Here is a 17,572-nt window from a genome sequence, read left to right as displayed (position 1 = left end):
ACAGACTCCGTTAACCCAGAAATAGTACCTCAGGTTAAAAACTTTGCTTCAGGATGATAACAGAAATTGCGTGGCGACAGCGCAGCGGCAGCGGGAGGCCCCATTAGCTAAAGTGGTATCTCAGGTTAAGAACAGTTTCAGGTTAAGAACGGACCTCCAGAACGAATTAAGTTCTTAACCCAAGGTACCACTGTACACAAAGTACACTGAATTAAAGTTAGGCATAATTTAGATAGGGCATAGTCATTTAATTGGACTCATGTATACGTCCATATTATCAATATAGTTCCTTACTTTAAGGGCTTTCTTTTTTTGTTCAAAAAACTACATGCTGGCAAAAAGACTAAGTAGCTTTAAGAGACAATTGTGTTATAAAAGTTTGTGAATTTTCCTGTATTTTTAATTTTCCTTGTTTGTTCCTTTTGAAATCTCATCCTTGGATTTGTTATGGTAGATCATCAGGGGTTTCTACTCTCTACTGCATTTTATCATAATGCGCTTTGAGTATAAATAAACTGTGGTATGCTAAACCTAATAGCAATTAAACTGGAAGTGTTTGTGTTTCATCACTGTGAACTTCGCAGAAATGTTTCCATGACAACCTCCATGCTAGTTAAGGCAACCAGAGGTGATCAACAGTTTATATTTCCCCCCCTCTTGTAAGAATGGAATTTGTGTTGACAGTTTTGGCCTTTAATGGCACTTTTGTACTGTGTGAAAGTATTTGTTTACTAGATCATATGCTGTTAACTGTCAGGCTGAGATAGAATGACTGCTTTTGATAAAAGACTGCATTTTGTTTCTTAAGTCTGTGAAGCTTTTGCAGTTTAATTATCCACATCAGTGCAAAAGTCTCTATTCATTTTGCAGTTTAGAGTTTGATGTATGAGACAATGCATTAGTGGTGAGGATTTGTTTTGGATATTGCTTTAAATAACAAAATTTGAAAATAAATGATAAGGGCCTTTTCTGTAGTGGCACCCAGCCTTTAGAATTACTTCCCCAAGGAAGCTGCCCAGTAGCACCACTGTCATGTAAGTGCCAGGCTATCCCTGAGCTGTAAAGTAACATCAGTAGTTCTGTTTGCTTGTTTTATAAATACTCCACAGTTCTTTTTTGTTTTACTAGTTTTTGAGTGTTTTATTGTTTATAATAGGCGAGCAAACTGCAGGCTTGTTTTTCACTAGAATCTGAAACAAAGTCAGGTGCAAACAACATACAAAGAACAGGATACTCTGAAAACATTGTAAATATAGGCATTTGTTTCAGTACTAGAACTCAATTGAGCTCACAGTCCTTTCCCATACAGGTCCACTCCTGCTTAGCTTTCCTCATTCAGCAACTTATTTAAATGGGGGAAAGTATTTTTGTTGTTGTTAAATAACTGGGAGTTAGAACCTTTGCTAATCACTCTGAAATCTACCAGTAAATTCTGATCTATCTTTTTCCCCAACTCATGGCTTATAAGGTGTATTGACTGTGTTCAGTCATAATGCTAAAACATGGTTTAGTGAGAAATAACCCAGTCATACTTGGGTTTCATGCAATCCCAGAACTATGGTTTATTTTAACCATGGTTAGTGAAAACAAGCCAGGTTCATGGATTTTATAGATTAAAGATGGCTTGTTTCCACTAACCCAAGTTAAGATTAACCTGCTTTTTTTTTTGAGTTCAGCGACATGGCAAGCTGTGAATAGGGTATCTTTTGTTAACAAAGGAATCAGAACTAGTTGATCAGTTGAGCCCTCTCACTCATTGAATCTGTGTCACACAGTTTTGTTTTTCCTTCTCTTCTGATTTCAGTTCAGAATTGAGTAGGTGCAGGATAGCAGGTTGTAGATGAATCAGCATAATACTGAACTAAGAGTTGTCCTGCCTCCCATTCATAGTGACTGCCTTCCCAGGCAATAGAGATGTCCAACCTTTCTTTGCTCCTGGATCTGTGACTGCAGTAAGGTCATCAAACGATGGCAATATGGAAGGTGCTTTCCCCCCCTGTTCACTTTTAGGCAGTTTTTTTCATTTGTAACCTCAAGACTTGTCTGTGGTAATGTGCTGTACCCAGGTGATTCCTCACAGGCTGTGGGTGACTCGGAATGAGGTGACTAAAATTCTAAATCCTTAAACATCTTGGGTTCCCTGTGCACTTTGGATTTCTGTCTCCTTTAGAACGAGGAGGATATATCTATCCTCTTTGAAGAGTTGCTACAGCTCAACAGTTATGAGGACTCTTGCTCTTAGGGGAGGGGGTTGTCAAATCCAGAACCTCTTCTAAATAATTCCAGAGCTGCTGTTTACACGATACTCATTTTGAGCAGGCACCTGGTGGCTAGAATTTAAACAATAAGCATAATTAATTTGATTCACGGCATTATATTTTAATCTCCTTTGGAATAAATTGAAATGAGGACGGGATACTATTTGAAATAAAAAAAATATGTCTGGAGATATTTCTTGTCCATTTATATTTATACATGTTCAGTTCTGTTGCACTTAAGCTTTGCCAGCTTAACTAATTGGTTTCCTCAAATTTCTCCGTAAGATAGAATTCTGTTTTCCAATAGACATTGTTTACCCAAGCTTTCTATTAATTCTTTTAAGGTCTCCTCTCCTGTCTGCTGTTCATTTACTCTTGCCTTTGACTATCTTCCATCTTAGCTCTGGTAGTTTTTTTTAATTTCAAAAGTGAACAGAGCTCCCACCCCTGCCAAATAATGCACTAATTAGCATTAGTTCATGACTTGGTTGCAATATTGCTTATTTATGGCAATCCTTCATCATTACTTTTCTCAAGTTGTTAATGCCCATGTTACAATGTGTGCAGGAAGCTCTTTCAGACAAGTGATGTTCCTTCCTATACATAACAACAGCAGGGCCGGCTCTAGGGGAAGGTGGGTGGCGTGGGGCGCCAGGGTGTGGGGCAGCAAGAAAAGGGGTGGGGGCGCCGGAGCGATCTCCGCACCACGGCGCCAGGGCGCCCGTCATGCTTAAGACGGCCCTGAACAACAGAGTGCAAAACCATCGAATCATCTTGATGTTTATAAATGTACTATAATCTGGGGGAAAGTCATTGCTTTTAGAAAACAAATGTTTTGGTTTATGTACTCACCAATACATTTCAGAAAATAAAACATTGTAGCATACTTCTGTAGACTCTTGCTTACAGTAGAGTAATATTGAAGACTGAATGCATTAAGCCAAAATAATTGTGAAATATGTTTAGGCTGCCTGTCAATTGATACAGAAATGTAGTAATTTGAACAAAGAATACTCCCCCCAAAAAGCAGGAATAAAGCAAGGTATCCAGCTAATAGCGTCCAGGAAAACATAAAATGTTTATAATAATACAAATGAAAATAAAACCATTCTTTAAACAAATCATTATCCTGGAGAGAGAAGTATATTAAGCAAAATGGTATACTGCCTTTTAGCGATTTCTTAAGTAATGGACGCCAAATCTGAAGCATCGATAACAGAAGTTTGTGTCCCTCCTAGATAGAAGTACAATTTCCCTATGTGGCTGGGAATGGTATACATATATGTAGCTTGGGGGCCATCATGTATTCTTTGGATTTGATTTTCGATTTTGCTCCCACACTCCCCAAATGGGAAGCACTGTCTTCCCCCATTGTGAGCTTTCCTGAACGTATACAAGATGGGCCGGGGGGGGGGGGAGTGGGTGTATATGTGTGTGTGTGTGCACGCTTTGGAGAGAGAGACAGATACATGTGTGTCTGTGATCAGTGTGTGCATATAGTATGCACCTTTCATCTTTTCTTGGACTGGGGAATGCTTCCTGTTGTTGACACGCAGTAACAGCATCATGCTGTGTGATCACTATTTTGCAATCTGCACAATCGGGACCAGCAGGACATAAGTGTCTTGCCATGACAAGCATGAGGTTGTTCATGGGAGTAGGGAGCAGCACGCAGCACTGACTGTTCTCTAATTTTCTTAATGCCACATCCCCATGACAGCCATTTTGTGATGGCTGCCTATAGCACTTCCTCTTCATTCCAGTTGTGCCTGCAGGTCCAAAAAGTTTGACAACCCTTAGCATATAAGTGGTCTTACACTTATTCCTGCTTTTAAATATTGCATTGCTGCAAGACAAAATCTCGCCAAAACAAGAAGCTTGTGGGGTTGTATATGTGCATTGTGTATATGTGCACTTTCATGTGCATTGGTATGCTACTGTAAGGAGATACACGTGGGCAAATACTGCTCTATCGATATTAATCTTATACACTCCTGTAATAGGCTGTCATAAATGGCTTCACTGCAAAATGCAACATAGTGTGTATTTGCTTTCATAAAAGTATTTAACTCTTAAGTATTAAACTTAAGGCAGGCAGGTAACTTTAATCTTCCGGAGTCCTGGGAGAATCTCTCTCCCTTTTTTTGTCATGCCCACATGAATTAGTTATGATTTCCTAATTTGAACTATTTTCCCTGCTTTTGTGTTGTTGATCGTTACCCCAGATGGTGGAATAGGTCCACATAATGAGTCTGTCATATTTGTAATTAACAGCTTGTTTGCTAGGGGCCTGTTTGGACATCTTTCACAAATTTGTTACTCTATTTTGTGACATCTGTGTAATAAAATGTAGGTTCTGATCCTTGGAAAGAAAAAGTCTAGGTGTGAGGTCATGAGAAACCCTATCTCCTAAGAGAAAAGAAAAGTTGTGTAATAATGACATTTCTCTCAAAGCCACTCAGTACATATGGAATATGTATTGTTAACAATTGACTTTTAAAACAGAAAAGCCCATATTTGGTGAGAAGCCCATCTCAAATACTTTAAAATGACTTTTAAAGCAGACATTTGTGGTAAGAAAAATGTCTCTAGAGAACTATTCTTCCCACTTTTTTTTTTTACAAAGTCTAAAAATCTATGTAATTCTGTTCCCTCACTCAACTAATGTGCTGCTTTTCTAACCCTGCATAGTGAATTCAATAGGACTTACCGGTACTTCTGAGTAGACACTGTGTTATTTTGATGGTCATAGTTAAACTGATTTGGCCACTGGGAATGTGTTGTGGGCTTGTCCTCTCCCTCCTTCCATCCTCTTCTGGCCCCAATTCCCTTCCTTTCTGGCTTAAAATTGCCATGGTTTTCCTGATTCAGACTTCCTGATTTTTGATAACCATAACACTGTGAAGTCCAGATTGGAATTGGTACTCAGCAGGATAAAGGAAACATACAACCTACAGCACTTTTGTTTAGCCATAATGCCTAAACTGAACTAGGGTGACACTTCTTGATGTATTAACACACATGTATACAAAATATACAGCATATATATGGATCACTTCCTTGTCGTGGCGAAGGGGCTTGAATAACTCCAAGAAGCTATGAGCTTTGCCATGCAGGGCCACCCAAGACAGACAGGTCATAGCCGAGAGTTTAGACTAAATGTGATCCACCTGGAGAAGGAACTGGCAAACCACTCCAGTATTTTGCCAAGAAAACTCCATTGATGAAGTTTTATAAAAGTTTTATCAAAGGAAAAGCTTTGAGAAGAAAGTGAGAGTTTCAAAGGCACACTCTGGTTCATGGCGTCACGGAAAGTCGAACACGACTAAGACGACTAAACAACGAATACAAAATAATACGTGTTGCAAGCTGTACGTGTCATTGGTGGCCTGATCCTTTCTTGGTTGCTGCTCACTTTTATCTTGAAACGTATGTGATTCATACACATTCTTAATCACGGAGGCAATATATATACAGGCAGCCTCCCATTTACGTGTTCAAAATGTTCGTGATCGAGCATTTGTGCATTGTGCCGAACCTGGAAAGCAGATCTGTTGCAAGGCAACAGTAGTGTTAAGTAGGGAAAAAGCAAAGAGCTTCATGATATGGAAGCTTTCCTGGCCGGGGGTGGGGGTGGGTGGGATAAACTATTCTAGGTGAAAATGTGCTAACTTGAATGAGTCAGTTGGGGCTGTTGCCAGATGTAAGTTATTTTCATGATAGTCCTCTTCCTTGTTCAGGTAATGCCACCTTGTTTCAGGGCTGGAGATGGAGGCAGCTGCAATATTCCCTTTACTTCACCACCACACCCTATGCTAGAGGCTTGAAGAAACCTGCCAGTCTCAGCACATCCCAGATTGCCTCTCTTTGGGTGCCTGAAGGCTAACCAAACCTATGGGATTCCCCCACTTATTTTATAGTCACTCTAGCTTTGAGATTGCAGTTTTGTTTTCAAGGAAGAAACCTCTCAGGTTATTCATCAAGTGCTATTCAGCCAGTGAGGGAACAGACTGATTTCCTGCAAGCTCGGGAAGGGTTAATTTTTTTTAAAAAAATCACACAAAAAATATTATGAGCCTATTACGTTATGAACTTTCCTCTCATGTGAACCATGGTGTGTCTTCCCAGTTGTGAGGAAAGGTATCTGTCGTAGCAAAGCATGCTTCAGCCTACGGATGCAAACATCGCATTGCAACATACCGGTAAACCATTAAATACATCATACCTACCGGTATTTAGAAGAAGAAAAGATAACACAGTAGGCAAAATTGAGAAAAATGTGGACTGATACAATATACTATAAAGGTTTTAGAGGCTGGCTTTTCATCAAAGATATGTCAGTTTTCTCCTTTACACCTAATTCATCTTGCTTTCTAAGCAATTATGAAAATGCTTAATTCATACTGCACATGCTAATTTAAAACAGCAGTGATCACAGCTTTCTGAGCTCATGTGTTCTAGTTAATTGAACTTGACCATCTCTGCTTACAGTACAGGTGAATTCATGCCACAGTATCAATTCAGGGTTTGTGCCTGTGTGAAATTTGTGGATTGTAGTTTGTTTTTATTTTTCCTAGTTAATCTTTGAATAACTGCTGAATTGCCATGTATTCGCTACCAAATGTACTCAGTGTTGTGACCTTTTGAAATCTACTTAACTTGTTCCATGTACCAGCTTCTCATAAAAGTTATTTCAATTGCTTAAATGTAGTCAGTTTTTGAAAAGCAATACTTCTGGTACTCTCTCTCTCTCTCTCTCTCTCTCTCTCTCTCTCTCTCTCTCTCTCTCTCTCTCTCTGTGTGTGTGTGTGTGTGTGTAAAAACAAAGTAACATTTCATTTAGTGTATAACTGCTAAATTGTCATGTAGTTTATGTACAACATGTTTAAGGTGATTTCTACATGTAGAAATTACAGCCGCTCTTGAGCTATCTGTGCTTCTGTTTCGGATGATAACAACTTTGCCTTTGTAAATACCCTTTTTGTAAGGCATTCATAACTCAGAGGCAAATGATAGATACTCATGGATGGGCTTTGGAGCAGATGGGAGGAAAGGGCATGGAGAACAGACATAGGGTAGCATTGCTAAGTGTTGACAGTGCTAGGAGGCAGATTTAGCCTTGCCAAACCTGCAGTCATAGGAGGAGAGGAAGGTCACACACTGGTATACTCCCAAGTCATGCAAAGTAAACTAAGCAATTTGACCACTAGTGACAGCAGTGTTGTCTTCCAAAGCCCTTGCCTATCTCTTTTGGGCTATTGTGTTTCCACCCAGCTTGATGTTTATGTACGTACAACATACTGTATATGGTTGTAGCATTAAAGGAGGGATGGGAACGAAGCAGGTAAAAGAGCAAGGGAACAGCAGGATGTGCTGTTACCAGACAGACAAGAGAAGGCCTACTTTTGCTCACACTTTTCTGTATGACTGTGTTTTTTTTGTTTTTGTCAGTTGGGATAATATAAACAGACTAGATTATGACTGTACACTATATAGAGATTTTGTTTTCTCTGGATAGCTGGACAGGTTTTAAGGCTGTTTTTTTAAATAAAAAAATATAAATTACAGTTTCAAAAATATTTTTTTCCAAACCTATTTGAAATACCTTTATATGCGTAAGAAAGGATAAGAAAGATTTTAATGTAACTTGAGTAGCGTTCTAACACTGTAGAGAGAGATCTGACAGATTTGTATTAAAGGTTTTTTAAAAAATAATTTCATCAACGACTAAAAGGCTTTGCTCTAGATACCTTGGTAGCTCTTGAGTACTAAAGACTGTATGCATTTTTTGTGAAGACTTATTTCCCTTTGTGCTTCGCAATATTACTTTGAAATAATAACATCAGTGGGACAATTTTGGATCAACTAGGTTTTTTTTTACTTTCGCATGTTAATTTTGGTTTTACTTTAACCATTTGGTTGCCCGTCTTCTAAATTTCAAGGAAGAACACTAATCTGTGCTCATTTATTAAGAAATTAAGAAAATAGTTTATTATAATATTGAGTGAATTATTGATTCCTTTTCTTAACTACCTCTCTCCTAATATGCATAATCTCCCTAAAGGTCTTAACAAAACACAATGGCTTTTTGATAAGATGTTTTGATGAGACATTCATCCCTTTAGAGAAAGGATCTCAGATTCCACAAACTATACTGATCCTGAGAGGAAATCTGTGGCGCTCATTAGGATCACCTGCAATTAAAAAGAATTACCCTAAATCATACTTACTTTGTTTAATTATTTATGAAATCTGATCTAGCTGTGTTTTTGTTATTACAGCAGCAGCAAAATACAGTTTGCAGAATCATGCACTGTTTTACAACATGACGTCAGTGATGTGCTAGCATCCACACTTGATGTGGATGTTACACATTTATTTTATAGTTTCTGAACCTATAGAAACACTCCCAAATTTAAGATAAACTTCTGGACTTTCTCCCCATCCCAGGAAAAGCAATTGAAATAGCTATGATTTTGAATGCAGATTTAGTAAAATACAGTACTGCATTACATTTTCAGCTGGACATTAAGGCCGTATTTGAGCAATAGCTAAGCACTTTTTAAGACCCATTAATTTCAGAAGCATGTGTTTTTGTAGGTTGGCCTGCTAAAGAATGATAATGAAGAACTAGTAATTTGAAGACCAAATTTAGATTAGGTTTGAAAATACAGTTTATGGTAATTTTCTTATTAAATAATTCCATTTGTTTATAGGACAACCACAACAGGGCCAGAGTGCATAAAAGTGACCCCATGCTCTCTAAGAACAACTTGCTAATATTTCTAAAGTTTCTGTAGTGGTATATTTCTAGTGGTGCTAGTCATGTTATGACAAGTTTGGAAACATTCTCATAAAGAAATAAATAGGAAAAATAGAGAGAATATTTTAAAATAACAGACTGTAAACCTTTCCTATCTGAATGCTACCCATTGACCTTTTGAAGCTTTTTCTTATTAATTGCCTTGCTGTTGCAGATTGAACTGACCTAGGAATGAGGGTCTTTGAGAGCATGAAAGAATAGGATTTATGGTAATAAAATATGCTGATACCATGGTAGGTTCCTGTGTAGATAGACAGCCGTAATCTCTGTTGAGCAGTATGAACCTGCATGTCTAAGGAGCGAAAAACCAATAGTCCACAGCAAGGTTGTGCAGCATTCAGAACACATTAAAACAGATGCAAGGTAAGTGTGTGTGAGATCCAGTCACGGGTGACTCTGGGGTTGTGGCACTCATCTCTCTTTATTGGCTTAGGGATCCGGCGTTTGTCCACAGACAGCTTCTGGGTCATGTGGCCAGCATGACTACGCCGCTCTGGTGAACCAGATTGGTGCACGGAAATGCCATTTACCTTCCCGCTGGAGTGGTACCTATTTATCTACTTGCACTTTGACGTGCTTTCGAACTGTTAGGTTGGCAAGAGTAGTGAGCAGTAAAATGCCTTCCGTAGGGCCTACAGTTTGTCTGAAAAACACCCTTTTCTGCCATTCAGAACTTGGTAGCTATTTGCTAAAGATATAAGTACTGTAGACACTTTAACCTTGTCTTACAATGGTTTAAAAGATAATTCATAAATGCATTGGATGTAAAAGGAGTGCACTGATTTGTCCATGTGACAGCTAGCATCTCAGTGTTCAGTGTTTTAAGTGGATGCCACAAACCATCCCAGTGCTGCTTCATGTGTTACCTTTGACTGTTTTCTTCATGCACAAGAGTAGAAAATGAATCTCTAATACATGTATATCTAGGCCAGTGTTTAAGTTCACACGTACATGAAGCTATGACTAGGATCCAAGAGAATGAGTCCTGTGTCTGAACTGCCTCCCGCTTCCCAAGTTGTGTATTTTCCTTAATTAAAGAAAGGTAAAGGGACCCCTGACCATTAGGTCCAGTCGTGACCGACTCTGGGGTTGCGCGCTCATCTCGCATTATTGGCCGAGGGAGCCGGTGTATAGCTTCCAGGTCATGTGGCCAGCATGACAAAGCCGCTTCTGGCAAACCAGAGTAGCACATGGAAACGCCGTTTACCTTCCCGCTGTAGTGGTTCCTATTTATCTACTTGCATTTTGACGTGCTTTCGAACTGCTAGGTTGGCAGGAGCTGGGAAGAAGCAATGGGAGCTCACCCCATCACAGGGATTTGCTTAATTAGTTACTCTCTAATTTGTGGCCAAGCATAGTTTGTACATGCCTTGCAGATGAATAGATTTGAGGAGGTGCCCAACTCCAGTAGCTTCTATGGAGCCACTTACCTAATCTCTGTAGAAAATGAGCTGCATGCCTGAAAATTAGTGTGGACTGCATTGCTTGCAGTATAATGTGCATATGATGTGCACTTGGATGTCAATCAATCAGACTTTATTCGACCGTCAGTCAGAAATAAACATTTATCCATACAAAAATTAAAATATCAAACACACTTGGGTGTAAATTCCTATCAAAACGTACATTCAGTTGAAAGTAAGGATGAAATAATATGTCATTTTCAAATTCACACATGCAATCCATCAAATGATATTGTGGACAAATACTGGAAATTTCCACCCATTGCCCTGACCCTCCTCTCTCTCTGCAGTATCCCCATCCACCCAAGGCTTTACATTTCAATACAAAATTGTTTTAAATTTTAAATATTAAGCTGTAAGAGAAAAAGTGGAGGGGACGCGGGAGAATGTTACCAAAAAGGTAGGAGTAAATTGTGCAATCTGCGGTTTTTTGTTTTTTTGCAGATCTGTTCCTGTAGAAATTAACTGAGTTTTATTACAAAATCTTGAGGCCGTAGGGTTGATTTACAAAGTAATTTCCAGTTCTGTGTAATCTGTCCTAACTTGTGACTGGGCTCATACTCATGAAGAAAAGGATGTGTTAACTAGCCAGTACATTGCTAAAGCTGCAGCAAAGTCCCCGTGGAAATTGCCTCAACGTGCAACTTCATTTCAATTTGTGTTTCGCTGTGGAATGGAGAGTTCAGTGTTTCTTGGTTGTAGAGGCAAAACATTAACTGACCCTCAGATTGGAAAATGGCTAGATGAAGAAGGTTCTTAGGCAAACCTGAGTACAGTAGTGCCTTGACTTACGAAGGCGATCCATTCTGCGGCGCTCTTTGTAAGTCGAAGTCTTCGGTTCTCGAAGCGACCATTTTGCGCAAGCGCGAAGCGCGATTTTGCACTTCTGCGCATGCGCGGACTGTGCGCGGGGCGAAAAAACTTCCGGGGTTGTTGACTTTGTAAGTCGAAACCTTCGGAAGTCGAGTCATTCAGATGTCGAGGTACCACTGTACCAGGATATGTCTCTCTTCATGTTCCTCTCAGCTCTCTTTATAGAAGACAAATGGGGAGTTTTTGAACCTTTTTTGTTCTCCAATAGAATTTGAACTTACTCCCCTTCTCAGTGGTCATCTCTTTTGTAGAAAAATACAGATTGGGAATCATAGACAATGCCTGGCATGTTTCAGCCACTTTTCACAGCCACTTGGCCTTCCTCTTAGCTGTGACTCCCACTGAAAGGGTTTGAAATGCACAGGCAAACATCTAGCAAACTGCAAAATGAAGTCATGTGTTACTTGTGCCTCACTTATTTAACCTTCGTGCAAGCACCCTACAGTTCTCCAATTTGAAGAACTGAGGTGTTAAATGCTAGGAAAACGACACAAACATGCACACACTGTAAATTTATGAGTAAATGTAATGTTGTAGCATTTAAAACTTAACTATAAATGTTTGAAAATATTCCTAATAGTGTTTGTAGCATGAGTGCAGATGGTGTAAGAAAATGTTCATTTTTATTATTACTCCTCCCTAGATACTATGATGAACCAGAATGAACAATTATTACAACTGAGAGTTTTGCAGGCAGGGTTTTTTTTTAAATATATTTACACAATATATTGCAGCTGCCTTTTCAGAGCTGCTACAATCCCACAATGAATAAATATTTAGCTGAATTTAAAGTGTGTTTTGTACGTGCATCTGAATGTATTCACATGCAAGATGATGCTGAACCTGATAAAGACACAGGCACACACAGACAAACATGGCAAGTGTGCATATATTGGCAGAGGAACATGGATATTATTATCACAACCATTGAAATCTGTAGTTGAACCCATATTACATCGTATTAAAAAGAAACTATACATGATTTTTAAAAAATGTCAGGATTATAGTTGTAGCTCCCACGTGTAGGATCATCCTTACTTTTTAGTTGCCTCTGCCTTTAGAAATGTGCAGAAGTAGTGTTCTAATCTAGAACCAGTGTTTCAGTTTTGTGCTTTTATGTAGGCAATGGGCTGGTTCGTGTGCTAGGCCAAACCAGGGCTTGGTGGTACAGGAATGAAACCTGTGCTTACATATTCTCCCTTCTCCCCTGGGCACTTCTTAAATGCTTCGCTTCATTCCCCAAGGGACCATGGTGGGCAGGACCGGCTCTAGGGGTAGGCTGGGTGGCGCGGGGCACCAGGGGGGCGCTGCACGGCGAAGCCGCGCGTAAAACACGCTGTGCACTGCGCCCGCCCACCAGCTGCGGGAAGGGGCGGGGGCGCCGGAGCGATCAGCGCACCATGGCGCCAGGGCACCCAACCCGCTTAAGACGGCCCTGATGGTGGGTCTCCCTAGACCAGGGGTCAGCAAACGTTTTCTGCAGGGGGCCGATCCACTGTCCCTCAGATATTGTGGGGGCCGAACTATATTGTGAAAAATGATGATGCAAGAGTACCACGAGCCCTGGTGGCTGCTTACCTGTGTCTTGCAAGTGCCAGGGGCTGGCGGCGGCAGCGGAGGGACGATGAGCGGTGCACGAAGGGGCTCTGGAGAGGGGCTGCTTAAAATGGCAGCCGCTTGAGCATTGCTGCTGCTGGCACCAACAAAGCCCAGCCCCCTTCCTTCTCTAGGCAGGGCGGGGACAAGCCAGGAGGTGGCACCGCCGTGTGAGGGAGAGAGGAAGGAAGCAGGAAAGAACACGCACACTGGTGATCCACGTGGCGATTCCTGGACCATCCGCACACTGGATCCAGAAGGCAATTGGCCTGATCCGGCCTGCGGGCCTTAGTTTGTCTATCCATGCCCTAGACCAGGCACGTCCAACAGGTAGATCACTGGATGTCTGTGGTAGATCACTGCTAGATCACTGGCACCCCAAAAAAGCTCACCCAAAATTTTCCTCCTCCCTAAAAAAAGCTGAACAACTATGACCTGAAGCCCTAAACAAAAATGGGCCTCCCTCCCTCCTAAAAGAAGCTCAACAAGTTTGACCCAAACCCCCCAAAACAGGGCTTCCCTTCCTTAAAAAAACTCAACAGCTTTGACCTGAACCCCCCAAAAGGGGGTAGATCACTCCCAGTTTTTAACTCTGTGAGTAGATCATAGTCTCTTGGGAGTTGGCCACCCCTGCCCTAGACCATGGGTAGGCAAACTAAGGTCCGGGGGCCGGATCTGGCCCAATCGCCTTCTAAATCCGGTCCGCAGATGGTCCGGGAATCAGTGTGTTTTTACATGAGTAGAATGTGTCCTTTTTATTTAAAATGCATCTCTGGGTTATTTGTGGGGCATAGAAATTCGTTCATTCCCCCACCCCAAAAATATAGTCTGCCCCCCACAAGGTCTGAGGGACAGTGGACCTGCCCCCTGCTGAAAAAGTTCACTGACCCCTGCCCTAGACATTGCTGCAGTTCAGGGGAAAACCATCACCTTAGCCAATCTAGTCTGGCAGCACCTGTCTCAAGAAGAGAAGTTGCTGTGTTGGTTCGGCTACCTCCTAACTCCCAGACCTAGCCAACGGAGACCTAGTGCCATGCTCTTTGCTACCAACAGTTAGAGGGCAGCACACATACATAACCATTTGTGATTGCCAATTCTGGGGAAATTAAAATACACCGCAAAATTCCCCAGCATATCTTAAGTGGTGTGTGTGTGTTAAGGATAATGGTTTAATTTCCTGAAATGGGAATGTTTGCTTATGTTAAATTACTGTGTACTTTTAACATGGTTTCCCCACACCCTTTGTCAGTAGCTCTCATGTGATTGGATGACTGTGAGTCACGTGAGAGAGGCGTTCCATTCTGTTGTGACCGTTATTCCAGTAACTTGTTTTGTAACTGCCTTTCTGCTTCTCTCTATCTGTGAGGGAGTATGGCTGCTGGGAGAGGTTTCTCAGGATACTACTGTGTGTCAGTGTCATCTGTCTGAAGTGAGACAGACAGAGGAAGATTCCTAAAAGTTAATAGGAGCAGAGAAAATACTGCTGAGGTGAAAGTAAAAGCCGTTCATAAGAAACTGTAAGGCCTGAGTGAGATCTACAATTCAAGTGAGAATGTACCCATGTTTGAATAAGCATGCTGTTGTAAATATATTCTTCTCAGTTATATGTTTATGAAAGTAAAGTTATTTTGAATATAAAGTCTTTTCAAAGAAGCTATCAATTACCTAGAAGAGGAGTTAACTTCGTAGCTGTAAGCTACTCTGTTACTTTGCACACAGTCATACCTCAGGTTACGGCCGCTTCAGGTTGTGTGTTTTCGGGTTGCACACTGCGCCGAACCTGGAAGTCCCGGAACGGGTTACTTCTGGGTTTCGGCACTCACACATGCGCAGAAACGCTAAATCGCGCTTTGTGCATGTGCAGAAGCGCCAAATTGCGGCCCGCGTGTGCGCAGATGCGGCGCTGCGGGTTGTGAACGTGCCTCCCGCACGGATCACATTCGCAACCTGAGCACCCACTCTATCACCAAAATTTATACACCCCCACCACACACCAGTGTGTATGTGCCCTGTTGGTATACAAAGACACATTTCTGGCATGTCTGTGGGAAACTTGCTTCACTGACAGAGAGGGTGATTGGGTTTTCATTCCAGAAATGTTTCTGGTGGAGAAGTACTTCCTAATGTATAATTTAAATATTTCTTTTTGTAAGAAGAATTGCACCAAAGCATAAGTAATATATTAAGTTACTTGTAATAATACTTATAACTACAATAGGTTCAGCTTTTTATTAGTGAGCGTAGGAGAGGGGAATTATGTTGGCCGTGGCCATGTGCCTTAATTTGGGTTTTTTTAAAATAAAAAAACTATATAATGGTGTATCAAAAATAGTATAAACGATAGCAATCAGAATTTGATATTAAGCCGAGTAGATTGCATTTTAGAATTCTGTCACTTATTTCTATACATAAATCAAATTTGGATGAATATGCTTTACGTCTTTGTTTGTACAAGGAAAAAAGAAAATAATATTTTTCCTTGTAGAGTAATGAAGTATTTCTAGACAAAGTAGATTTATGATCGTAACATCTTTTGACAAGCACATTGGACTGTAGAAAGAGCATCCAACTTGGGGCTTGGGGCATATGTTGCTACCTTCTGCTAGCATAGCTCCAAAGCAAGTCACTGTTCGCTAAGGGTCAGGTTCATGCTTTCAGATCAGAGAAAAGTAAATATATGGTTGCGTTTTCAGAAGTGATAATTTGTAATATATAATGTAAATCAGTTTGTACGTAATGATGCTCTGACCTATTTTATGTCATGGACTGATGGGATCGATGTATTCAAGCCTAGTCTATAAAAGTAATTATGTAACAGTGTTCAGATCTTAGCCCATATGGTTTAAAAGGTATGGTGGGCTGGAAACCTAAACTATCACTGCTGATAAACATTCAGGGGCAATAGCCTACTCTTTTGTCTGTCCACTAGGGCAGGGCAGCATGAACAGTCGCCTCTTACTACTTAAGTGGTAGTCTGGCTAATATGGGAGGGGGGTCACCAACCTTTTGGGACCTGTGGTCACATTTGCAAACCAGAGAAACTGCTGTTAACCCCACAACTGAACACACTACACTTGGGTACAACAGAACACTTCTTTCAAGCCTACTTCCAGCATGGGGAGGGGACTTTGTGATTGCCAGAGAATGCCTCTGTGAGCTCATTGTGACCCCTACTTTAGATAAAAAGATCCCAGGGTATGTAGAGATTCAAAGGATAAAACCAGCACTTTTAAATTGAACCTTGAGGCAGTCAGGTAGATAGTGGTGAACTTTTAACAAGGGTCATTCCTAATTAATAATCTGGCCACTGCATACTGTACCACTTGTAGTTTTTTTAATGCTCTTAGAACACAGTTGAATTGATAATTTGAAGGCAATAGAATATCCCTGCAGGTGTTCTTCTCAATATTGTAATGGTATGGAGGAGAGCAGAGGTGTGTAAGATGTGCCTGCCCTTCACCATCCATGCATTGTGGGAGATGTTGGAAGCAGGGAGCTTGGTCTTTGCGCATAGACCCCCGCTGCCCACTTCCCACACATGTGAAAATCAGGGTTAAGGGGCTAACAGAATCAGCCCAGTTCTCAGCCTCTTAATCCTTTTCCCCATTGAAAGCCAATCTGGTTATGTGCAACTGAACTGAATACTTGTTTCCCTCTCCTTTTGTCCAATGTTACGTTATGAGTACCTTGGCTTGGGTCCTGTTGCATATATTGATGACATTTATATAAGTGCTAATAATAATGTGTTTTTTATGATTAGACCACCAACCTGCTGAAAATGACCGTAAGTGTATGGATTAATAAATACAGTCTCTTTAAGAGTGGATCTGATGATGATGATGGTTGTAATATATAGATTTTTAAAACGTGGGTTCTGTGAGGCAAAATAAAAATTTAGCTCAACCATGTGTGGAGCAAAAGTATTAAAATGTTTAGTTTTAGTTACTTTATAGTTATTTTGTTATTTCATCTGGCTTGTTGGATCATAAACTATTATCATCATTTTCATCATTATTACTGTCATCGTCAACTTTTGTACCTAACCTCTTGAGTCATGGTGGGATTCCCACTTTATTGAGGTAGACGGTAGACCATGCTTAGAGAAAGTAACAGCCCCAAGCTCACCTAATGAGCTTTATGACTGATTGGGAATTTAAATACACAGGTCCCTGATCAAAACCCAACAGTCTAATCACTACACCACCCTGGCCTGTAACACACCAAAGACTATGAATTTGCTGCTACTTTCCCAGATGTGTTAACTTTCTGCTGTAAATCTGTGATCTAATGATGACATACGTGGCCTGAAAAAGCAGCAGTAAGGGGGCTTTTCTGTGTAATGGCATTTTTGCATGTTACTGAAAGTTTCCTGCTGCACATACACCTTGGTGTGAGTTCACACGCAGGAACAACTGTGAACTTCATTGTAACTGAACAGGTCAGCTTGCCCCCAAACAAAACACTGAGGCAGTGTTACAATAAGGCAAGCGTGAATTCAAGAATCTACCAAACTAATTTGCGTCTTTAGGGGTGGGTGGGGGAAATTGATATGGTGACAA

The 17,572-nt window shown here is 40.7% G+C and overlaps 1 protein-coding gene across 7 annotated transcripts in view; it reads left to right on the top strand.

Moving 5' to 3' along the window:
* FOXP2 (forkhead box P2) overlaps positions 1 to 17,572 on the top strand; it is a 356,609-nt gene that overhangs the window by 20,863 nt on the left and 318,174 nt on the right. The window contains exon 1 of one of the 7 annotated variants that reach the window (XM_060279587.1): positions 15,159 to 17,572. This exon is cut by the window's right edge and continues 4,466 nt beyond it. The exons of the other annotated variants lie outside the window; for them this stretch is intronic. The gene's annotated coding sequence lies outside the window, so the exon portion shown is untranslated. Of the gene's footprint in view, positions 1 to 15,158 lie in introns of those variants that run through there. 7 annotated transcript variants of the gene reach the window in all.

Source organism: Zootoca vivipara, chromosome 10, assembly GCF_963506605.1.
Source record: "Zootoca vivipara chromosome 10, rZooViv1.1, whole genome shotgun sequence".
NCBI classification, from domain to species: domain Eukaryota; kingdom Metazoa; phylum Chordata; class Lepidosauria; order Squamata; family Lacertidae; genus Zootoca; species Zootoca vivipara.
The sequence above is the reverse complement of the archived record's forward strand: the minus strand, read 5'-3'. Positions and strand labels throughout refer to the sequence as shown.